Genomic DNA, 25661 nt, shown 5'->3' with positions numbered 1-25661 from the left:
AAGAAAAACGCCGATTTTTGCAATTAATTACACTTTTAAAATCAGGTAAAATCAGAGGAGGATGCATGCATCTGTGTTTGTGCTTACATGCCTGCCGGTTGTCTGGTTGAGTGTCAATGCACATGTGTGTTTGCGTACGTGTCTCTGAATCCACATGTGTGTATTTCTGTCTGTTTACTTGTTGGTCTCTGCTGTCTGTTTTTCCGTTGTGTGCACAGTTGTCTACTTGTGTGTCGTGCATATGTTTGCCTGACTTCCGGTATGCATGTGTGTGGGCGAGAGAACGAAAAAAACAAAGAGAGAGAGGCATAGAGAGTGAAAGACTTCGTCACACCGCCTTTCCTCCTTTCAGTGTGTGTCAGTCCCTCACTGGAGTATTAACAGGGGTTACTCATGAGTACAATGAGTGATTGCATTATCAGCTACCACTGGAGTACACGTGAATGGCAAAGGCAGCTACCAGCATGGAGGCCTGGATTTTAATCTGGGCTGGTGAATTCCGACGGAAGGTCAGCCTCATGCTCTCATGCTAATGGGCCCTTGTAATCTTCCTCGAGATGCAGGAGCAGTTGGTAATGCGAGTGGCCATCTTGCCGCAAGGCCGATGTAAGAGGAGGAAGAGAGAATTATTTATTGCTCATTTTTTTCAAATGTAATGTTGTGCATAGCGAGCACAACAGTCCAAGGGTGTTAGCATGCTTTGGAAAGCATTTGTACATTAAGACATACCCAGGAGTGGGGCATGCACACGCGCTGGGGAGAGCAGTCTGCTATTTTTCAAAGGACATACTCGTTCTTTTGGCATGCCGCTGAGTACTCGCGCAAGGTGTGTACCACTACAAGCACAAGTATGTACTTTGAAAAAGAGCTGCACGACGGCTGAAGGTCTCCTAAGTAGCGCATGCGTGCTGCGTAGGTGAGACCTAAAAATGCTTAATAATGCATTTTAATGCCGTAATGGGAACCACCACATTCAAAAGTGCTAGTCTAACATTAACAGTGGTACGTGGTAGGGCTGGGAGTTTGTCCAGTCACAACATGAGTCTGAGAACCGGTTCAAAGTGTCTTTAAAAGGCACCGGCACAGCTCTCAAGACAGCAGTGTCACACCACTAAGCAGGTCCTCTCACTATCATCACTATGTGAGAACTTATCCTTATTCCCATCCGCTGTCTGCAGCCAAGGATCAAGACAGACACCAAGAGAATACAGAGACCCTTGACAAGCAGGATTTATTGTCCCAGCTACAGCACTGTGACTCCAAGATTTGGTAAATGTGAAATATTAACACTGCTGACATTATAAATATTCCTGCTAAGGTCGAAGTTCAAGTTTAATACCATAGCTACTCGTTTATTGTACAGTACGACCTGGTTACAAGGATACTAGGTTAGTGCCCTTCCATTTCTGGGGCTTCTTAGAGTTTCTCGTTGCTCAAATGAGTGTGATTTCTGCTATGTATGTTTCCCTGGACTTCATTGATTGATTTTGACCTTAGAGAAAGAGTCATTCTAAGTGTCACACATTTGGCCGTTGATTGTTACTCAAAATCCCACTGGATCTGTAAAAATCTCACACATGAGTAATCTGAAACATTGGTAGCTATGACGATGGGTACATGGATATAAAACACCAATTGAAGATTGTATGACATACATAACAACACATGAAATGTCTGAAATATTACCTCTACAATCTTGTTAAACATGTCAGACTACGGACATTAAAAGTTAAACTGAGCTGTCTATAAACACCTGCCAACCTATCCATTAGGGCCACATGAATGTAGCCTTTAGACTTTAATTGTAACCAAAACATGTTCTCATCACACGTACAGTATATTGAAGTTGCATCCAACAGGGGTTTTAACAACTGTATATATTAAGCTGGAAAAGAGACTCTCAGTGGGATATATACAAGGATGTGTCACCCTATCACATGCTCAAGTGTTGAGTAGGTTACCGTGACTGACGGTATGATATTCAAACATAGCCAACAAAAAACATAAAATTACAGGTCAAAATTCACCTTCATCTAGGCCACAATGGATGTAGTCTCCGACTTTCAATTTTGCCACAACCATGATGAAACCTGTTAGGAATTCCAACTGGCAGGTGGTTGTCGGTAATATAGGTCATATATTACAATTATTTTCCAGATCTTGAGTAAGTTAAAAATCAGTCTATTAGTTGATATTTCCTTTTGGTCCAAATTGAGTTTCTCTAGAATCTGAAATATATGACCCTTTGTTCAAGAGATTAGGGAAGCCTGAGAAAGGTTCTGATTATTAAACACAATGTTTTCAGGAGCTGGATGTTAGTTTTGGAATTGTTTGCTGTGATTGAGCCTCGATTGTAGGATGCTGGTTTGAGCCCTTACTTATTTTCCAAGTCTTTATGAGTTAATCTGGAAGGAAGTGTCTCCTGTTTTCAAGAAGTTATTATGAGAAGTGGGTTTTTTGCCTGTGAGTTTATTTGCGATATTTCCTCTCTGGTAGTAGATATGCCATTGAAAAAAAGCAAGAATTAATTGCATTTGGCAGGCGATGAAGATGTTGGTGTCATGAATGTTGACAAAAAAAGTCTCCTGGTTACATGTGAACAATGATGGAGGAGGTTGAAGACAGGGTAATCTGGTCTTGGATTTATTAGGTCTTTGATTTTATGATTTTTACTATTTCTCCCTCAAAGTAATGAGCTTGCATCTGTCGCTGAGCGATTTTCAAGGTAGTCATGTATGCTCCAATGTTTAGATTCATCTTCTTAGCATGAAGAGGGAGCCAGTAAACCATTTGTAGCTCAGTTTAATGGAGAGAGTCTTCGTTTCTAAGACAATATATATGTGGTGTAGACACATAGGGGCTTATTTACAAGCCCCTTGCACTGCCAGTCCATCACTTTTCCCCATATTGAAAGTGGCGCACTGGCAGCCCAAGGGGCTTGTAAATAAGCTCCATCATGTCTTCTGTTGCATCCCGGAATAGGGTAATGGCCCCACCAATATTTGAACATGTTAGCTATTTATGTTGGATATGTATGGATGCAAAATATTTTCCAATCGTTTTCCTCAGTGCACCTTTGACATCCTGGTTTCTCAGGCTATAGATGATAGGATTTAGCATTGGAATCACAACAGTGTAGAAAACTGAAGTTACTCTTTCAAAACCAACGGAGTACATTAATTTGGGACTGAGGTACACAACAAGGGTAGTGCTGTAGAGCAAGGTAACACAACTCAGGTGGGAGGAGCAGGTGGAAAAGGCTGGGAGCCTACCTCCAGAGGATGACATTCTCATTATGGTGGTTAAAATATAAATGTAAGAGGTGAGTATAGTACAGATGGACACTATTGCTATGGTAAGGGAGCAAATCTGCATTGACATTTGATTGACAAAGGTGTCAGTGCATGAAAGCCTCAGAAGAGGGGGGGCATCACAGAAGAAATGGGAGATCTCTTTTGAGCCACAGAAAGACAATCTGAAGATGAGACCAGTTTGTAGCATGGCATGTAGAAATCCACAGATGTAGACACCAATGACTAGTTGCATGCACACCTTCCCAGTCATTATCGTAGAATACAGCAGAGGATGGCATATCGCTGAATATCTGTCGTACGCCATCACAGCCAAAAGGAGACCGTCTGATGTTCCGAAGACAATGAATGAAAAGAGCTGCACAGCACACCCTGAGATTGAAATCACCTTTCTCCCCAGGAGAAGGTTGGCCATCATGTTTGGAGTAATTGCTGAGGAATAGCCAATGTCTACAAAGGACAGGTTACTTAGCAGGAAGTACATGGGAGTGTGGAGGTGAGGGGCAACCCTAATCAATGCCATTATAGTACCATTCGCAATTAAGGTTGTGACATAGACCAGGAGAAACAAAGAGAGGGACTTGCAGCAGAGGGTCGTCAGTGAGACCAACGAGAATGAACCCTGTCATGGAGCTCTGGTTCGTTTCTTTCATGAAGGGCCAAATAGCACTTGCTGAAAAAGAAATACAAGCAAAGCATCATGCTGTGAGATTGGGACTTGTTTTGAAAATGTATTAATTTTAATTTATGAGTTTTTCACAATTGCTAGTTCATTACATTTGATACACTTGACGTTCATATATTTTACAAACAACACATTTGAAAACATATTTAAAAAATGACATAGAATCCCATCATTATGAATTTTCAAACATCTCATATATTTACCAGGGCAGTAATGACTTTGCAATACATCATTTAGACAAATATTTTCATTGGTTTAAATGGCCACCATCTGCCCTACAAATAAACATGGTTTGGTAAAGCCTTCCAAAGGTGTTAGTCAACATCTTGGCTTTGACAATTCTCGTTGTCAAGGCTGAGACAAAATGCTTGTTTGATGATGCCAAAGACTATCAACAAAAAAGCCAAAGTAGCCAGACCCTGCGTGAAGATGTATAGGGGCACATGCAGAAAAACAACTCCCTCCTCTAATTAGCTGAGGAGGATGGATTTTAGCTGTGACATCCTGTCAATGCCTTCAGTTTTTGATATGCAATAACATTCTGGTACCTGTACTTCACTCTTGTTTGGACTTCAGAAGTAAGCTCTGCAGGACCAGCTGAGAATAAGTGAATGAATTTTAGCCTTGTAGAGCGCACTGACACTCGGAATCGAGCATTCTGGCACTTAAGTATAAACTCCAATTGTCCCAGCTGAGGAGGGACTAAAAGGAAGGAGCAGACACTGAGAGATATTGGGAGAAAGATTATGTAAGGGGTTAACAGAGTGTGTCAGAGACCAAGAAGAGCCAGGTTGTCAAGTGCTTTTTGAATAAGGATTCAGATTGAATGAAACTCAGAGGGCTGGGGAGTTGGTTTCATGGCTTAGTTCCTAGTACCATAAATAATATTCTGCCTTGGGTTTTGAGTCTAAAGAGAGGGAGCTTAAGGAGGTTAGCATTGGAGGATCTTAACATCATTTGAGGTGTATGGTGAGTGAATCTGGTAGCTAGGAATTCTAGTCCAATAGACTTGAATTCTCTAAAGACCAAATAGAGGATCTTAAAATGGACCCTTTGTGGATTGGCAGCTAGTGTACTGTTTTAGAGCTGTTTTTAGGGCTGTAGAAGTGGGTCTTCATCTTGGGAGCTTCAGCACAAGTCTGACATGTTGCACCATTTAAAGCTTATGGAGTATCAGGTTGAAAGATCCTACTTAGAGACTATTACAGTAGGAGTATAAAAATGATGAAAGCAAAGGCAGCTGTTTTCCTGGTTGCTAGTAGAAGATAGTTGAAGACTTCCTGCCAATCCCAAAGGTTGTGGGTGCAATGGGAGGGTTGTGTTTAATTTTACTCCTAGGCTTCTTGCAACCTCTACTGTTTATCAAGCAAAAGGATCAGCTGTGTATATTCAACTTAAGATGTAGTGGCAATTCCAAATTATGATATAAGGAAGATTAGTGGGGCCATGTATATATTAAAGAATGCAGAACTAGGGGATGAGCCCTGCAAAATTCCAAATGCCACTGATCTTGGTGTAAATGAGAAAGGTCCTAGTGCAACTACTTGACTACTGACAGTCGAGAAAGAATTGATCAAGGACAGGGTTTTATAGGAAATGTTGCAGTCCTTGATCCGTTGAAGGGGTATGGAGCATGAGATGGTATCAAACATGGTGGAGAGCTCAAGTAAAATCAGCACCTCATTATTTCCCTCACCCAGCGTCTTTTTGAGTTTCAGAAACTTCCAGTCCAGCTGGGCTTATTCTGTGGAGTGTTTAGGATAAAAGCCAGATTGCTGAGGGAAGAGTGAATTTGAAGTTTTCAAAAAGGAAATTAGATGGCCAGTGACACATTTTTCAAGCAGTAAAGTTCATGTGGGATGTAGGGATATGGGTCAGAGATTAGAAAGTGTGGGATCTGCAAGAGTGTTTTTTGCAGGGGTTTTATGACTCCCCGCTTCCAGTCTGGTTGGATTTCCACAATTGATAGTACTGTATAAAGCATCATGTAATTAAAGCGTTGACAGTATCAGCAGCCTTATGGAGAATGACTGGGGGCAAGGGACATTGGGAGAACCAGATTTACAGGAGAGAATGGCCTGACGTGATTGTGAGAGTGAGATTTCCTGAAAAACTGTGAGAATTGCGGTTCTAAACTTAGAGGGGTTGTCTAGTGAAACAAAACGGGAAGAAAAAGATTAAGTGTTATGGTCAGAAAACACCATGGCTTTTCTCCATCAGGATAATACTATACCTAGTGTCAGGAGCCACTCACCTGAACACCAGGAAGTTCCGATGGGGTGACGATGATACACGACTCCGGCTAAGGACCTATCCTTGGTAGAAATTAATGGTATTCACACTGCCCCAGTGAAAGTTCGCAGGGGGAATGGGGGAAGGAGAGACAAATGAAGAAACAGATAGCATAGGCTCTGTTCGTCCCTCAGGGCTTTCAATCTCCTTGGCTGGAGGGTGGTGCTCTTGACCTCTGTAAAGAACAATTTATGTTAATATGCAATTGTTAAGCGAAAACAGGTATTGAGTAATTACGTGTTGCTAACAGAATAATTTATTACACTTGGTCCTAAACAAACATTGGCCTTGTTGGATCCAGAGTTCTTTATATTTACAATAATACTGTCTTAACAAATCCTTAGATTAAGTTTTGTCTATTGAGCATAAAATTGTCTTTTTCAAAATGGATCTGAGAGATACGCGCTTCCATGAGTGTATGCAAAATGCAATATACTCATGTTCATTTATGTAGCTGCTTCTTACTATTTAATTATGATTCCCAAAACTCATGAACTGTCCTTATGTGCCTTTTGTTACAATTTTTCAAACTTTTGTGCTGTTCTTATTTCACCTGTCCTTATGTAAAGGAATTGGTTTACCTGAACGCTGGTTTAGTTCTGGTAATCAGGTGGCAGTTGGGTGTTAAGTTATTCTTGTCTTTCTTTCCTCCTTTGACTTTGTCTTTGTCTTTGTCTGTAGGAATTTTGAGTCAGTGTGGGGATGAGCAGCGCAGCACAGCTGGAAAAGATCCAAGATATGAGTGGTTGCTGAGGGTTTTTGAAAGACACCCAGCCAGGCCAGGTGACAAGGCAGAAGTCCGGAGCTCAGGTGAGTGGGTTTGAGCGATGAGGCACAGTGCTCATTCCAGAGCCTGGGGGTTTAAATAGGTAGTAGGTGAGGTGTGGTGCCAATGAGTAATTGGAAATTAGATTGGGGTGGGCAGGAATCAATCAATGAGTCATAATAATTTCCAATCAGTGAGTTATTACAATACCAGCAGGAAATATTCAGTGAAATATCAGCAATGACTGGAAGTGAGTCGTCAGCAAAAACTGGTAGGAAACAATTAGTGAGTCATCAACAGTAACTGCTAGTGTCGAAATTGGTGGGCAGTACAATAACAATTGTAAATACATAAATGTCTCAGAGGAGCTTGTTCTTTTTTCAAAGGTCAAGAGTCATCATAGCGGCTACAAAAGCACTAGTGAAAAAAAGAACACAAACCTACTTACATGAGCACCACCATTGCTATTAGAGAATTCCTACTCCAAGTTATGCCTTCATAGGAGAGAGGGCACACTAGGGACAATGAAAGGAACTAGCGGTGGAACAGGACAACTGGGTCATTACACCCAGCACCAAATGTCAAAGCTGGTGCAGGTTCTGATGCCTTTGCGTGTAAGATAAAGGGCATACACTCCGTGACAAGGGACAGATTCAAAGTCCCAACTGACCTAAACCACTGTGGTGGACTAATTCTTAGGAGCCATCCAGGATCATCTTTATCTTGTTTGATTGCATAAAGAGGTTGAACGGCCATGGCCAGAACAGTTTGCTAGCTAGGTCCTTAATGGCTGTGTCATACAGCTAGGACCTAAATATGTCATGAACCATGGCTTTCCCCATCATTCAGACTAGCTATAAAATCACCTGTTGAAACTACAAGAAGGTATTGACTTTATGGAAAGACTAGGAGGCAGACTTATAGATATATTGGCCGTATGCCAAAATGCCACAGATGTTACTTCCACCATATATAGAGAGAACTCCAAGTATATAGAGTGCTGCATGTACATAGTCTAAATAGGGTGGGAACAACATCTGCCACTTTACTGCTGGTGTTCAACAACCACAAAACTCTAAGTAGAATTCTATATATACTTAACCCCTTTGCTTCTAAGCCTTTTCCCCGGTGTGCTAAGCCTTTTTTTTCCTATTTGGGGTAGTTTGAGCTTGGGACCCTGTAACTTTTTGTCCACATAAGGTATCTGCACCAAATTTGCGTACTTTTCTTCCAACATCATGGGGTTTTTAAAGATACCCAGGGTTTATGTATTGCCCTGGAGGGGACCCAGAAATTAGGCAAAATACAGATACATTTTGGGGAGGTTTGGGAAAAATGGGGAAAAAGTACTGCAGAAGAAAGCATCCATTTTTTTCCCTGCAAATGGGATCAACAAATGTACTGTGGTGCTGAAATCCCCATCTACCCAGCTTTCAAGGACAAACAGACCTTTGATAGATAACCAAAATGTTTTACACAGTTTTGGCATTCTACTGGGACATAGCCTATTTTTGCTACTTTTTGTGCTTTCAACCTCCTTCCAGTTTGTGGTAGAAATGGGTATGAAAGCAATAATAGATCCTGGAAAACCCTACATTTCTGGTAAGTAGACAAACTTCAAAATTCAGCAACGTGTCGTTTGTGTATATCCTTCAAGGTTTTTTTAATAAAAATATGAAAAAGTGAAAATGAGTTGAAAAAAACAGCCACTTGTGCCAACATTTTTACCTGTAACTTCTACTAAGTATTATAGATTCTTTAAAGCAATATACTGTTACATCCACTGGACACGCCGGTTCTGGTGATATATGGAACTTTTAGTTTCACCAAGAACTCGAGGAACCCAGAGCCAATAACTGAGCTGCATCTTGCAATGGTTTTTCATTGTGTACTAGGTATATAGCAATTCATTTAGTAAAATATATAGAGTGATACATAGGTATCAAGGACACCTATGCATTTCCAAAATGGGAAGAAAACATAGAAATTGGGGGTACGAATACTAGCATGTACATTATAGGACATTTTTTAAAGTAACTTCTTTTTTACACATTGTCTTACATTTGGAACGCAGAAATGCATAGGAAGTCAACAGATAATAACAGTTGCCTCCTGATAATAATGGTACCTCACTAGTGTGTGTAGACCTAGTGTTCATAACAGGAAATGGCCCAAAATGCAACATGCAAAAAGAACAATTGATGGACAGAATGCAGAACAATGTCATACATTTACCCCAGTACAGAGATCTGGGCCTAAATCCATCATTTTTTTGCTCACCATGTCTTTCCAGTTTGGACCCAGAAATATGCAAATCAGTGTTGACCCTGTGCCTAATGGGAACAGTCCAGCCCGAACTGCCAGGCCAGGACCTCCCTGGACTGGAAACAACCATCCTAGGACCAGTTTTGGGCTTTCAGCCATCATCAGCTAGAATAGATTGACTCCAATTGCATGGAGAGCACGGGACCCACGTCTAGGCATACCCATCCCACTCGGGTGACAAATGCAAAAAAGAACAATTGATGGACAGAATGCAGAACAGTGTCATACATTCACCCCAGGACAGAGATCTGGGCCTAAATCCATTGTTTTTTTACTCGCCATTCCAGTTTTGACCCAGCCATATGCAAATCCCTCTTGACCCTGAGCCCAACGGGAACAGTCCAGCCCGAACTGCCAGGCCAGGTTCTCCCTGGACTGGAAACAAGCATCCTAGGTCCGTTTTCGGGCTTTCAGCGCTCATCAGTCAGAATAGTCTGTTGCTCACTGTGCCACTGGATTCAAGCGAGCCTGGCTGATTATAGGTAATACCCAGAAACCGGTCCCAGGATGCTTGTTTCCGGTCCAGGGAACACCTGGCTTGGCAGTTCAGTCTGGACTGTTCCCATGAGGCACAGGAGCAAGACTGATTTGCATATGGCTGAGTCTTAACTGGGGTGGCATGGTGAGCAAAAGAACGATGGATTTAACCCAGATCTCTTGACTGGGGATTAATGTATGATTTATTCAGCATTTCGTCCGTCATTTGTTTGGATAGCACTTTTCACCCTAAGTGGGATGGGTATGCCCAGACGTAGGTCCCTTGCTCACTGGGCAACTGAATTCAAGCTAGCCTGGTTGATGAAGTGTAAAACCCGTAAACCGGTCCCGGGATGCTTGTTTCTGGTCCAGGGAAGACCTGGCTTGGCAGTTCGGTCTGGAATGTTCCCATGAGGCACAGGATCAATACTGATTTGCATACAGCTGGGTCTAAACTAGGATGGCATGATGAGCAAAAGAATGATGGATTTAACCCAGATCTCCTGACTGGGGGTAAATGTATGATTTATTCTACATTCCGTCCATCATTTGTGTGCGTAGCACATTTCACCTTAAGTGGGATGGGTATGCCCAGACGTGGGTCCCTTGCTCACTGTGCCAATGGATTCAAGCTAGCCTGGCTGATAAAGGGTAATTACCAGAAAACGGTCCCAGGGTTAACCCTGAGAGAAGTACTGGGCTATGCTCACATAGTTTGCGAAGTTTGCGATACTTCACACTACGCGAATTGCACGTAGCACAGTGCAAACACGCATAGCGGTCATTTTTTGCTTGCTCCCGGTCCTCAACGTCAATTTGGTGACCGCGAGTGAGCAAAATGACATCCCGTGAGACTTTTTCCTCTTTCGCGATCAGCATCATCAAGTTGCCGATCGCGAGCATGGAAAATAAACTTCCCAGTGAGATTCTCAATGCGGGGAGGTTAGGTTTCTCATTGCGAGTGGTTGTGTATGCTCGCAACCGCTCGCGATGGGAAAACTACAAGTTTTCGTTGAGAAAGCTGCTGTTCGAGTAGAAATCTACTCGATCAGCAGGAAATGACCGCTTGCACTGTGCAAGAAGCGGTTTGCACTGATTGCACAGTGAGGACAAGCATCCGGCACTGTGCAATCAGTGCGAACACCAATTTGCACTGTGCACTATGCAGTTCGAATAGCTCGCGTAGTGCGAAGTGCACTTCGCGTAGCTACGTGTAGCGCTACTACACGAACCAGGATGCTTGTTTCTGGTCCAGGAAAGACCTGGCTTTGCAGTTTGGTCTGGACTGTTCCCATGAGGCACCGGATCAAGACTGATTTGCATATGGCTGGGTCTAAACTGGAGTTGGATGGTGAGCAAAATAACAATGGGTTTAACCCAGATCTCTTAACTGGGGGTGAATGTATGATTTATTCAGCATTCCGTCCATCATTTGTTTGTGCAGCACTTTTCACCCAAAATACAACATGGACACACCACATTTTTACAGTGAAAACAGACCCTTTTTTTGCAAAGTGCCTAGTAGTGGATTTTGAACCCTAGCTCATAAATTTATGAAAACTATACACTCAGAGGAATCCACGATGGGGTGACTTGAGTGGCTCGCACCAGGTTCTGTTACCTAGATCCCTTGCAAACCTCGATCTATGTAAAAAAAAATCCACATTATCCTCACATTTCTATGATGGAAATTTCCTGAAACTGTGTGGATCCACAAAATTCCACACACCCCACATTACACAAAATGGTACCTCACTTGTGTGGCTACTGGCTAGGCCTCATGCCCACGACAGGAAACAGGCCATAGCGCAATGTGGACATGCCACATTTTTACAGTGAAAACTGGCCTTTTGTTTTTTAAAGTGCCTAGCTGTGGATTTTGAACCTTATCTCTGCCCGCACCTAGGGAAACCTAGCACACCTATATATTTTGGAAAAGGGGAATCTAGGAGGGGATGACTTGTGTGGCTCTTGCCAGGTTCTGTTACCCAGAACACCTTACAAACCTCAAACTTTGTCACAAAAAACACATTTTCCTCACACTTCCATGATGGAAAGTTCTGCAATCTACATAGAGCCTCAAAATTCCACCCACCCTGCATTCTGCCATATGCACGATCATCATTACATTGAAAGAAAAAAACTGCCTTGGGAGGCTGGGGATGCCCTTCCCCACCTCCCAAGGCAACATTTAAAAAAAAATCACTCTGGTTTTCTGCAGCAGAGGGATTTTATGCACCTGTGCACATGACGGAATGGTTCTATCATGAGCACAGTAGCACTGGTACTCATGACGGAACTATTCCGCCATGAGCACCGAAAAGATGAATGAAAGAATGACGGGCATTTACTTTAAACAATTTACATTCAATTCAGCTGAGAGCAATATGGTTTCTTTTTAATATAATAGTCACCACCACCAGATCATTGTCAAATAACCTTTAATGGTGACATAGTCAAAAATACACTAATTATTTGGCAACTTTTTTTATTCTATAATCACAGTAGGCAGTTATAGTTATAGTTAAGACCTAGTTTTCATAGGAATAGCATTTTTTGTTTTGCCAATAACTTTGGCACCTTTTGAGTAATCTTCAGGAATTTTTCAAAACTAGTGTTCAACTCACTTCAGCTGCTATCTTGAACATTTTGGGCTGATTCATCAAGTGGGAGCCAAGAAAAGGGGGGGGTCCCAAAATGAGTTTTCCTCATGCAATTTCCCATGGGGATTTTAGACATGAATACAGCCCGAACCACTGAATGGAATTACACTAAATTTAGCAGAAAGCTAGATGTTGATCCAGAAACAGTGCTTTTTGTAATTTGAGGTAAATCTGTTCAGTAGTATTAGATTTATTAACCCCTTCGATGCTCATGACGAGCTCAGCTCGTCATGAGTTGTACCTGTGGTACGCTCATGACAAGGTGAGCTCGTCATGTAAAGTGGGTTTTTCAATTTTCCAGCGCACAGCGGGAAAATGCACCGCATGGATGCGGTTAAAGGACAAAGATTTAAATATATCTAGAATGCAGATCTTCCGATGATCCACTGTGAAGGCTCCGAGGATCCACATGCCAACAGTAATGCTGTGATTGGTTGGCTGCAACCTGGGAGACTAATTGCAGCTTTCATTTTGTCAATCGGGGCACAGTTCTTGAGAGGGGGAGATAAAATAGAAATCGGATACAGGGGGTCCGCCTAGAGGTATCCTAACCCATGGGACTGATGGAGGGGTCTGTGAGGGACCCCACATGGGAAAGAAATTATGGGGAAATATTTTTTATGAGCACGAAAATCTGCAGTTCCCCCACAAGGCTACCATTTGCCCCTGTGCTGTGTGAGTCATACACCTATACAGTCATTCAGACACCTACTCACACACCCATATAACTCCTCACACACCTACTCAAACAGTCATACACCCACTCATGCACCCACTCACACACCTATACCGTCATCCACACACCCACTCACATACCCATGGAGTCACTGATACATCCACTCAAATACCCAGAGAACTATTAACACATCTACTCAAAGACACATACAGGCACCCACACACTCACACAGCCATGAAAACACCCATACTGCCAGTTACAGAGGAGAAGCGTGGCTCAGTGGTTAGAGGCGGCAGACCCGGAAGCTGAGATCGGCCGTGGACCAGGGTTCGATTAACCGCCTCGGCGGGTCTCGGGCTCAAAAATTCCACGGACTCGACAATTCTCGCTCCGGTGCCTACTCGACTCATGGGGTCACACTCTGCGACTCTGGGCAATAGCTTGCTTAATCTCCACTACGGCCCCTCGCGGCGGGATGCCTGGCTTTCACCTTGTGGATACCCTGCCGGGGTATCTCACAGGGGAATACCAGGACGGGTTCCCTAAGCAAGCGCCTTGATACCTTCGGGTGATACGTGCGCTATATAAGTCGCAATACATTTACATTTACATTTACATACTCTTTCAAAGACCCACACATCCTCTTACACACCCAGACACACTCATACAGCAAAACCACTCACACACCCACTCACATACTGATAAAACCATTCACATACCACCAAAGGACCCACAAAACAACTTACACACCCATTCATACACCCACCCATCACACACTAGCATGCCCATGCAACACTACTAATAATGCACCCACTGACAAGTTGAATGAAAACTGATACAACCACTCAGACCCATACAGACACTCACACACCCAGTCACACATCCATACAGCCACTCATACACCCATGTATTCACTGATACATACACTCAATGACTCAGAGAACCACTCACACTCCCAATCACAGACCTACACAAGCCTTCATACACCCAGTCAGTGACCCAGGAACACACTCATACACCCATGTACATACTCATACAGCCACGTAAACGCCCAGTCACACATCCATAGAGCCACTCAAATACCAAGTCACACATATAGAGCCACTTATTTAACCACTCACACACCCCTACAGTCACTGATACACCCAATCACAGACCCACTCACAAACCCACTAAAACACCCATACAACCACATACTCAGCCACTTAGAGACTCAGTGAACCACTTACATGCTGATGTAACCACTAGCACACCTACTCACGCACCCTTACAGCCACTTAAACACCTTCTCACAGATTCAGAAAAGCACTTAAACACCCATACAGGCACTAGGCAGCTACTCACACATCCACATAGTCACTCTCATACCCGGTTACACACCTACACAGCCACTAACACAGTCACTAACACAATCAATCAATCAATCAATCACAGTACTTATAGTGCACACTACTTACCCGTGAGGGTCTCAAGGCGCTGTGTGGGGGGGGGGTGCAGCAACTGCTCGAAGAGCCAGGTCTTGAGGAGTCTTCTGAAGGTGAGCAGGTCCTGGGTCAGTTGTAGGTGGGTAGGGAGGGTGTTCTAGGTCTTGGCGGCGAGGAAGGAGAAGGATCTGCCGCCGGAGATTGTGTGTTGGATGCGGGGGACAGCGGCGAGGGTGAGGCTGGCGGAGTGGAGCTGTCGGGTGGGGGTGTAGAAGCTGACCCAGCCATTGAGGTAGGCTGGTACGGTGTTGTGGAGGGCTTTGTGTGCGTGGGTGAGTAACTTGAAGGTGATCCTCTTTTCGACGGGGAGCCATTGTAGGTTTTTCAGGTGGGGGGTGATGTGGCTGTGGCGAGGGACGTTGAGGATCAGTCGGGCGGATGCGTTTTGAATGCGTTGCAATCGTCGTAAGTGTTTGGCCGGGAGACCTGCGTAGAGTACGTTGCCATAGTCCAGCCTGCTGCTGACAAGGGCCTGGGTTACTGTTTTTCTTGTTCTGGTGGGGATCCACTTGTAGATTCTGCGGAGCATGTGGAGGGTGTTGTAGCAGGAGGAGGAGACGGCGTTGACCGGCTTCGACATGGAGAGGGAGGAGTCGAGGATGATTCCCAGGTTGCGTGCGTGGTCGGTGGGTGTCCACCCGGAGTCATCCCAGGCTGAAGGGGTGGATCCGAGGATGAGGAACTCCGTTTTGTCTGAATTCAGCTTCAGTCAGATGTTCTTCATCCAATCGGCGACCGCCTTCATTCCCTCGTGGAGGTTGGTTTTGGCGGTGTGCAGGTCTTTAGTGAGGGATAGGATCAGCTGGGTGTTGTCGGTGTATGATATGATGTTGAGTTTGTGCTGGCGGGAGACGTGGGCGAATAGGGCCATGTAGACGTTGAACAGTGTCGGGCTGAGGGATGAGCCCTGGGGAACACAGCAGATGATGTCTGTGGCTTTGGAGCGGAAGGGGTGGAGGCGGACGCTCTGGGTTCTGCTGGAGAGGAAGGAGGTGGTCCAGTCCAGGGCCTTCTCTTGTATTCCGGCTTCTTGGAGGCATGTCTTTAGTGTGCAGTGGCAGACCGTGTCGAAGTCGGCTGACAGGTCCAGGAGAATGAGGGCTGATGTTTCACCATTGTCTAGTTGGATTCTGATGTCGTCTCTGGCAGCGATGAGGGCTGTCTCCGTGCTGTGGTTTCTTCGGAAGTCAGACTGGGATGAGTCTAGGATGTTTTTGTCCTCGAGGTAGCGGTTCAGTTGCGTGTCGATGACTTTCACAGTCGGGAGCAGGGAGACGGGCCGGAAGTTCTTGAGGTCCTTGGCGTTCGTCTTGTGTCTCTTGAGAAGGGCGTTGATCTCGGCGTGCTTCCAGCTTTCCGAGAATGTGGCTGTTTTGAGGGAGACGTTGATTACTTTCTGTAGTTGGGGTGCGATGGCTGCATCTGCTTTGTTGAGAATGTGGTGCGGGCTGGGGGCTGATGGAGATCCTGAGTGGATGGAGTTCATGATCTTGTGTGTTTCGTTGTCGTTGATGTTGGACCAGGAGGTCAGGCGGTTGGTGCGGGAGGTGTTCGCAGGGTTGATAGAGTCTGGCGTTGTTGCGGCGGTCGTGGTGTTGAAGCTGTCGTGGATGTCAGCGATCTTGCGGTGGAAGAAGGTGGCCAGCGAGTCGCACAGTTCTTGTGAGGGAGGTTTGTCGTTGGTGTTGGCTCTGGGGTTGGAGATGTCCTTCACGATGCTGAAGAGCTCCTTGCTGTCATGTGCGTTGTTGTCCGGGCAGTTTTTGAAGGAAGATCTCTTGGCTAATCTGATGAGGGGGTGATGTCTGCAGGTGGCGTTCTTGTGGGCTGTGTGGCTGTCTGGTGTTCGTTCGTGTAGCCACTTCTTCTCCATTTTCTGGCATGCTCTCTTGGAGGTTTAGAGCTCTTCGGTGAACCAGGTGGCTTTCTTGCTGGTGCGGTTGTTGGAGCGTTTCTTGAGCGGGGTGAGGGCGTTAGCACAGTCGTTGATCCATTTGTCTGAAGTTGTGGGCGGCGGTGTCTGGGTCGGTGGGGTCGGTGGGTGGGTTCTGAGCGAGGGTGGTGACCAGCTGGTCTGCGGTGATTTTGCTCCAGTTGTGGCGGGGCAGCTGTTCGGTGCGATGGTGCATGGTGGGCTTCTTGTAGGTGAAGTGGATGCATCGGTGGTCTGTCCAGTGGAGTTCGGTGGTGTGGTCGAAGGAGACGTGAGGACTTGCGGAGAAGATGGGATTAAGCGTGTGGCCGGTGGCGTGGGTGTATGTGGTGACGAATTGTCTGAGGCCGAGGTTGGTGAGGTTGTCGATCAGGGTGGCGGAGTTGGCACCGTTGTTGTTCTCGAGGTGGAAGTTCAGGTCCCCAAGGAGGATGTAGTTTGTGGATGCAAGAGCGTGGGTGCTGACAAGGTCAGTGATGGAGTCGCTGAACTGTGGTCGGTGTCCGGAGGGTCTGTAGACAAGGGTTCCTCTGAGGGTGGTGTTCTGGTCGGTGTGAATCCGGAAGTGCAGGTGTTCGGCGGTGCTGAGTGTGTCATCGTCTGAGTGGGTGGAGACCTTGAGGAAGGATTTGTGCACGATGGCTATTCCTCCTCCAATTCCATTGGTGCGGTCTCTGCGGGAGATCTTGTAGCCGTCTGGGATGGCTATGGTGATGTCGGGTGCCGAGGAGTCATTCTGCCAGGTCTCGGTCAGGAAGGCGACGTCTGGGGCGAAGGTGTTGAGCAGGTCCCAGAGCTCGACGGCGTGCTTGCGTGCGGAGCGGGTGTTCAGGAGTATGCAGCGGAGGTGGTTGTGTACAGTCCTTGGTGGTTCTGCGGCTCTGGCACAGGTGAAGCTGCAGTTGCAGCAGGAAAAAGGTTCATGTATATGTATATATCCCCTCATACACCCACACAGTTACTTACACAGCTACTTACACACCCACACATAGGCAGTGATAAGGTTATATAATTCGTAATAGGATATGTTTCTATTAAATATGGTGTTGTTCTGCATTGACAATGTGTTTTTGGTTTTGAACGGATCTGCAGATCTGTCAGAGAGTCACCTGTAACATAAGCGGCAGGCCCCGTTTTTAGCGGAGGATCCCAGGATCTGAGTGAGAAATTGGAAAAAAGGATGAGTAAGAAATTGGAAAAAAGGATTTGAAACCAAAAGGAACCAGTGTTTGGGAAAAGGGTTGGCTCTAAAAAGAGCCTTTGTGGCTGATTACATTGTCGGGTGGAGTTTCCTCTGCCCGTCATCATCTCAGTCACGAAACCCACCGACACCTGTCTGGAGTGCATATTACCATTGTAAAATAGGAGGTGCATTTCATCCCTGCACCCCATGGCAGCCACTTCAAGGTGACTGCCATGTGATGTAGAGATTAACAGGGGACACCATAGGTGTCCCCCCCAGCCTCCAACCGGAGGCCGTGCACCAAAGTGGGCCCTGCAGGTGGCACCCAAACTTGAGTTCTGACAGCCTTACTGTGTTGAAAAGGCCGGAATGGAAAGGCTGCCAAAAAACAACAGTGTAATCCCTAGGGCGGAAAGAACCACCCATGAGATTACTGGCCACCCTCCGACTGGCAGACGTTCTCTCTGAGAAGCCAGTTGGAATGACCATTAAGTTTCATTTCTGACCTCCTCCATTGTAATGAGCATCCTGGGACCGGTTTTGGAGCATCACCCAGGCTTAGGACCACAAAAGCAAAAGGAACAAATGATGGACGGAATATTGAACAATGCAAACATTCACCCCAGTCACAAAGTTCTGGGTTTAATCTATCGATCTTTTGCTCACCAAGCCACCCTAGTTAGGACCCAGCCATATGCAAATCAATCTTGTCCCTGTTCCTCATGGAAACAAACAATCTGGGACCAGTTTCCGGGTAACATCCCTCATCAGCCAGGCTAACTTGAATCCATCATCCTTCTTTAGCTGACTTTACCACCCCAGTTCAGGCCTAGCCATGTGCAAATCAGTCTTGACCCTGTTGCTCATGGGAACAGTCCAGACAGAACTGCCAAGCCAGGTCTTCCCTGGACTGGAAGCAAGTATCCTGGAACCGGTTTTGGGGTAACAACCCTCATCAGCCAGGCTAGCTTTTATCCAGTGACAAATTGTGCAAGGCACCACCCATACCTGGGCATACCCTGCCAACCTAGGCTGAACATAGGAAACACAAAGAGATGATGGACGGTAGAAGCAATAGAGGTACAGAAACAGGCAAGAGAAGTTCAGAAAGATGCAAGAGGTGCACAGAAACAGGCAAGAGAGAGTGCAGAAAGAGGCAAGTGAGGTGCAGAAAAGGGCAGGAGAAGTGCAGAAAGAAGAAAGAGAAGTGCAGGAAGGGGCAAGAGAGGTGCAGAAAGAAGCAAGAGAGATACAGAAGGAGGCAAGAGAACTGCAGGAAAGGGCAAAAGAGGTGCATAGTAATTCGGAACAGTGGTGCAGACAGAGACAAGAGAGGTACAGAAACAAGGAATGGGGGTGCAGGAAGAAACAAGAGCGATATAGAAAGAAGCAAGAGAAATGCAGAAAGAATCCACAGAGGTGCTGTTGGAAATGGGATCTCTGGCTGGCCAAGGCTTTCGCCAAAGTCAGTCAGAGACCACCACACCCAAGTCAGGGCAAGGGAGTTACACGCCAAGATAACCCCTACTCACCCTCTAGGTAACGTGGCGCGAGCAGCAAGGCTAAACTTGGAGGCGATGTAGGCTAAGTATTTGCGCACGCACCCCAGCAACAACAACCAAAGGCCCACCACAAAGGAAACTCCACACAAGGTTATATAAAAATAGCCTTTGTATTACACCAAAACACATTAGATAAAACACACACTTTACAATGTGCCAGGGGCACGGGCAGAATTTACAGGGGGATATTTACAAGACAGGGCCATCTGGACCACTGTCAGGAATCAGAAGTAACACTTTCAGAAATAATACTTTTGCATGTAAAATCACTGTAGCACACAATAGCACACAACCAGTAATCACTGGTAACCAGGACCTCACTAGCACCACCTGTACTAGGGAGAAAACAACCACCTATGTATTACAATACCTGTAGGGGTGTAAGAGGAAAACACATGATGCAATGCATAACAACATTCATTCAGAGGTGTAAAGGCACATGACGCATAAACAATACATTCAGAGGTGCATAGAAAGTACAACTGCGCCAAACTCACGTAAGTCACCACCTGTGACTGTCCCTAGGCCAACTGGCCTCTCTGGGGCTAGGACGCCCTGTGTCCAATGTCAGGGGGGGCCTAAACGTAGCAGTTGCCCACAAAGTGCTGGGCAACTGGTGCAGGGAAATTAGGGCAACGTTGGAGCCTCTCTGGCTCAAGAACCACCACTGTGGCACTGCAGAGCCTCTCTGGGCTCACAAAACGAATGGCCCTCTCAGAGCCTCTCTGGGCTCTTAAAGCAAGAAAATGTCCCCTCTGAGCCTCTCAGGCTCAAACACAACTGTGGCACCTTTTTGTGGTAGTCCCCCCTCTGGGGGACTCGAGGACAATGGCCCACGCTAGCTAGGAGCCCCGCTCGGGAGACTCGCTGTGCCTAAAATGCCCCTGGAGCCTCGTGGCTCTACACAACTATAGCGCTTCGTTGGAATCCCTCACGGGGGACTCTGCACTTAAAGGACACTGCCCCCAGACTGGTGGAGCCTCGACAGGCTCAAAAACGATCTAGATGCCCCAGGAGCCTCTCAGGGGCTTTAGCACCCCAAGGCCATAAAGCTAGCACAGCACAGGGGGGGCGCGACCTCGCTCCCCCCTCCCGCTCCCCCAGCCGGTTTTCCACTCACCGGCTCTCTGTGGACAGGTGCTGCAGCTCCTCCTCGAGGGCTCCCGCTCCTCGGCTTCCTCAGAACGGGCGGGGCTCTCCTCTTCACACAGGAGCCTCGCTCCCTGCAGCACTTCTCCCGGGGCTCTCCCTTCACATGGGAGCCCCGGCAGGCAGCAGCTTCCGCCTGCCTCTCTGTCCTGCCCCCGGCCTGCCTGACTTCCGGGTCGCGGCTGTGGGGGCGGGACTTCCGTCGGCCTGCTTTCTGATTGGCCGGCCAGAGAGGTGCTTCCGGGTCGCCGTGGGCAGAGCGGTGGCCCGAGGGAAGCTTGTCTTGTAGTGGCAATCCGGGGGTGATAAATCACGCAAATATGCGGCGTGGGCAGCCGCTAGAGCAGCAAGAATGCAGGGTGGGCACCTGCCTTACGAAAGCGCTCCCAAGCGCCTCGGGGTCAATATAAAGCGCTCTCAAGCGCTAGTGGGCACAAACCCCAGCGCTCCCAGCGCTAGGACGAAACAAAGCGCTCTCAAGCGCTAGAGGGAAAAGCCAAGCGCTCCTAGCGCTATAAATCAGGAAAGGACCCAGCAAAGTCCTTGTAGGCAGGCAAGGGGCAAGGCTGGGCCCAGAGCCAGCACACTGGGTCTCCAGGCAGGGAGACACCCCAAGTGGCGGTCCTCTGGCCCAGCAGCAACAGCCCCCTCAGGATCCTGGAAGAGAACAACTTCTGTGGGGACACAGCCCCATTTTTATACAGTGCATGCCTTTGTTCAAGGGTGTAGAGTGGGGGCGGAACCAGTCGCAGCTGGTTCTTGAGTACTCTGTTTACCTCAACCACCCTCTCTATTCACTGGCAGGGCTTGGGTCATTAGACACACCACAGGGGGGCGGAGCCAGCATTGTGTGGGGAAAACCCAGCCCATCCAGGACACAGGTACACTCCTCCCACACATCACTCATGCTAATCTCCCACTCACCACCGGGCAGACCCATCCAGACTTCCTGGAGCCTGGCATGCCAGCCAGCTCCAGCCAATCACACGCCAGCACCCTCACAGCACACGTACAGCCATGTCTAGAAATGGCGCTTCGCTACTAGACACATACATGCTGCATACACCGTTGCGCAGCATTCACTCACACGAGTTCACACATACCAGACTCAAGCCTGTACACCCCACGCATCAGGAACTACCAGGGACACATACATTCCCCATGCATTCCTATGGGCGGGCAGGCCTAGCTCAGCACATGCACTCAGAGTGCGCACGCACTTTCCACTGGGACACAGTGAAAGTGCGCAGAATCCAAAAATCACCATCTCCAGGTCACCATTTCAAGCAAAAAGTCTAGGGGTGAACCTGCCCTAAGGGCCAAAGTCCAACAGGTGCAGTAAGAGACAAGAGTGGTTCAGAAAGAGGCAATGGAAGTGGTGAAAGACGAATCAGAGGTGCAGAAAGAGGCAAGTGAAGTGCAGAAAGAAGAAACAGAAATGCAGAAAGAGGCAAGAAGTTCAAAACTAAGCGAAATATATGTAGAAAGAGGTAATAGAAGTGCAGAAAAAAGGAACAGAAATGCAGAAAGAGGCAATAGAAGTGCAAAACGAAACAAAATAAATGCAGAAAGAGGTAAGAGAAGTGCAGAAAGAAGCAACAGAGGTACAGAAAGAGGCAACAGAAGTGCAGAAAAAAGCAAGAGAGGTGAACCAAGACATAAAAAATGTACACAAAGAGACAATAGACGTGCAGAAAGAGGGAAGACGAGTGTAGCAAGAGACAACAGGAGTGCAGAAAGAAGCAAGAGAGATGCAAAAAGAAGCAAGAGAAGTGCAGCAAGAAGCAACAAAAGTGCAAAACGAAGCAAGAGAAGAGCAGAAAAGGGCAATAGAAGTACATAAAGAGACAAGAGTGGTACATAAAGAGGCAAGAGAGTTACAGAAAGAGGGAAGAGGGGTACAGACAGAGAAAAGAGAGGTACAGAAGTAGGCAAGAGAGGTGCAAACACAGGCAAGAGCGGTGCAGAAAGAAGCAACAGAGGTGCAGAAGGAAGCCAGAGAAGTGCAGAAAGAAGCAACAGAGGTGCAGAAAGAGGCAAGAGAGGTACGGAAAGTAGCAAGAGAAGTACAGAAACAAGTAACAGTGGTGAAGAAAGAGGCACGAGAAATGCAGAAAGAAGGAACAGAAATGCAGAAAGAGTCGAGAAGTACAAAGAAAAGAAATGTAGAAAGAGGTCATTAAAGTGCAGAAAGAAGCAACAGAGGTTCAGAAAGAGGCAAATGAAGAGCAGAATGAGGCAGGAGATGGACAAATAGAGACAAAAGAGTGCACAATGAGATAAGAGAGGTGCAGAAAGATGGAAAAAGAGTGCAAAAAGAGACAACAGGGATGCAGAAAGAGGCAATACAAGAGCAGAATGATGCAAGAGAGGTGCAAAAAGAGACAAACGAGGTGCAAAACGTGACAAGAGAGGTGCAGGAAGAGGGAAGACGAGTGCAGAAAGAGACATCCCCGCTGCCCCCTCCCTCACAGCCCGACCCCCTGCCCGGTCTCCCAGGTTTCCGCCGCTGCTCCCCTGCGGCCCCGCCCCCCCCGGTCCCCATTCGTCATCCCTTGACTTCCCCCCGCCTCCCAGCTGAGCCTCCCTCCCCACCGCTGCATAAATGGCAGCCGCTGCGAGGTGAAGGAGCGACCCTTGACCCCATGGTAGGTCGCTCCCCTCCCTCTGCAGATCCGCCGCTGCCCACCTGGTGATCACTGCTCCTGCTGTGCCCGCTGTGTCGGCGGCTCCTCCGCCTGTTTGCCTGCCTGCCTAGCCTTCTTCCTTCTGTATCCTGCGCGGTGTGCCTGCACCGTCTCCCCTGCTGACTGCCAGGGCCGTTCCCACTTGCTATTCTGACCCTTTCTGGCCTTTTCCCCGCTGTCCCCCTCCCTCGCAGCCCGACTCCTGCCCGGTCTCCCGGATTCCCGCCGCTGCTCCCCTGCAGCCCCACCCCCCCGTCCCCATTCGTCGTCCCTTGACTTACCCCCGGCTCCCAGCTGAGCCTCCCTCCCCACCACTGCATAAATGGCAGCCGAAGGCGTGCCTAAGGCAAGCGCGTCCGTGCCTGGACCGCGCCCAGCACCACGACCCCTGGACCATGCACTATCCAGGCTGCCCGCATCTGATATGATGCCAACACCCTCGCCGCACTCAACCTCGGATGACCCTCCAGCTGCCACAAGGCCGCCACCAAGCGTACCCACGGCCCCTTCACCTGCCAGAACTGCAGCTTCTCCTGCATCGTAGACACCGAGACACCCGCCGCAAAGGAACCCAACCAGCTCCATTGCATCCTGCTCAACACCCGCTCCACACGCAAACACGCCGTCGAGCTCTGGGACCTGCTCGACTCCACATCGCCTGACATCGCCTTCCTGACCGAGACCTGGATGAACTAAGCCTCCGCCCCGGACATCGCAGTGGCCATCCCCGATGGATACAAGATCACCCGCAGAGACCGTACCAACGGCGTCAGTGGAGGAATCGCCACCATCCACAAGGACACCATCAGGATGTCTACCGACACCCTCAACACCGCCGAACACATGCACTTCCAGATCCACACGGGCCCCAGGACCACCCTGATAGGCACCCTCATCTATAGACCACCAGGACCCCGCCCCCAGTTCTGAAACTCCATCGCCGACTTCATCAGCACGCACACTCTGACCTCCTCGACGACCTGAACTACCACCTGGAAAACAACAACAACAGCAACTCCTCCACCCTGATCGACAACCTCACCACCCTAGGACTGACACAGATCATCATGACACCTACCCACACGCTCGATGCTATCTTCTCCTCCAGTCCCCACGCCACCGAACTCACCTGGACCGACCACCGCTGCGTCCACTTCACCTTCCAGAAACTGGTCTCACACCACCGCACCCTACAGACCCCTGGATGCCACTGGAGCAAAATCACCAAGGAACTTCTGCAAACACACCCCGCACCCTCAGACACTGGATGGAGGACTGCTCTAACATCTTAGCCCCGACAAGACAACACGCCCACAGAGATACCAGTCAGAGAGCCAGCTAGTTTACCCCAGAGCTCCTAACATCCAAGCGCACCTGTCGGAGACTGGAAAACACCTGGCACAAGGAGAAAACACCCGACAGCAACGCAGATCTCAAAAACACCATCCGCTACCACCACCACCTCACCAGGACCACCAAGAAAGCCGCCTTCAAGAACCACCTCGACAACAACGCACACAACAGCAAGGAGCTCTTCAACATCGTGAAGGTACTCTCCAACCCCAATTCCTGCACCAACGACATCCCCCGTCACAATCCCTGTGCGAAGCCCTCGCTGCCTTCTTCTACCGCAAGATTACCGACATCCACGACAGCTTCAATCCTCAGACAGACCCCGCCAACCTCACCACCCCGGCCCCACCGATACCCACCGACCAAGACCACCTCACAGCTTGGACCAGCATAACCACCGAGGACACGCGCAAAACAATGAGCTCCATACACTCAGGCGCCCCGTCGGACCCTCTTCCCCACCAAATCATCAACAAGGCCGACTGCGCCATCGCTTCCCAACTGTGCAACATCATCAAACTCTCTTTCAAGACCGCGACCTTCCCTGAGAGCTAGAAACACGCCGAGATTAACGCCGTACTGAAGAAACCCAAGGCGGACCCCAGCGACCTTAAGAACTTCTGGCCCATCTCCCTTCTTCTGTTCCCGGCTACGGTCATCGAAAAGATTGTCAACACCCAGCTCACATGCTACCTAGAAGACAACAACATCCTCGACTCCTCCCAGTCGGGCTTCCGCAAGAACCACAGCACTGAGACCGCCCTCATCACCGCCACAGACGACAACAGACTCCTGCTTGACAACGGTGAGACAGCGGCCTTCATCCTCCTGGACCTCTCCGCTGCCTTCGACACAGTCTGCCACCACACACTACGCACACGCCTCTACGACGCAGGGATCCACGACAAGGCCCTGGACTGGATCACCTCCTTCCTCTCCGACAGAACCCAAAGAGTCCGCCTCCCCCGTTCCACTCCGGAATCACCAAGACGATCTGTGGTGTCCCGCAAGGATCATCCCTCAGCCCGATGCTCTTCAACATCTACATGGCCCCACTCGCACACATCGCCAGACTCCACGACCTCAACATTATCGACACCCAGCTGATCCTCTCC

The 25661-nt window shown here is 47.9% G+C and overlaps 1 long non-coding RNA gene across 1 annotated transcript; it reads right to left on the bottom strand.

Annotated features, from left to right (window-relative positions):
• Positions 1-1767: 1767 nt before the first annotated feature.
• Positions 1768-7127, bottom strand: LOC144768864 (uncharacterized). Its single transcript, XR_013598645.1, has 3 exons — positions 6870-7127; positions 6251-6463; positions 1768-3984 (listed from the first exon to the last, which is right to left on the bottom strand). It is a non-coding gene; the product is annotated as an uncharacterized LOC144768864 (long non-coding RNA).
• Between the last annotated feature and the right edge of the window lie 18534 nt (positions 7128-25661).

This window comes from Lissotriton helveticus, chromosome 1_1 (genome assembly GCF_964261635.1).
Source record: "Lissotriton helveticus chromosome 1_1, aLisHel1.1, whole genome shotgun sequence".
NCBI lineage: Eukaryota > Metazoa > Chordata > Amphibia > Caudata > Salamandridae > Lissotriton > Lissotriton helveticus.
Note: the sequence above shows the minus strand (reverse complement) of the source record. Positions and strands in the feature narration are given on the sequence as shown.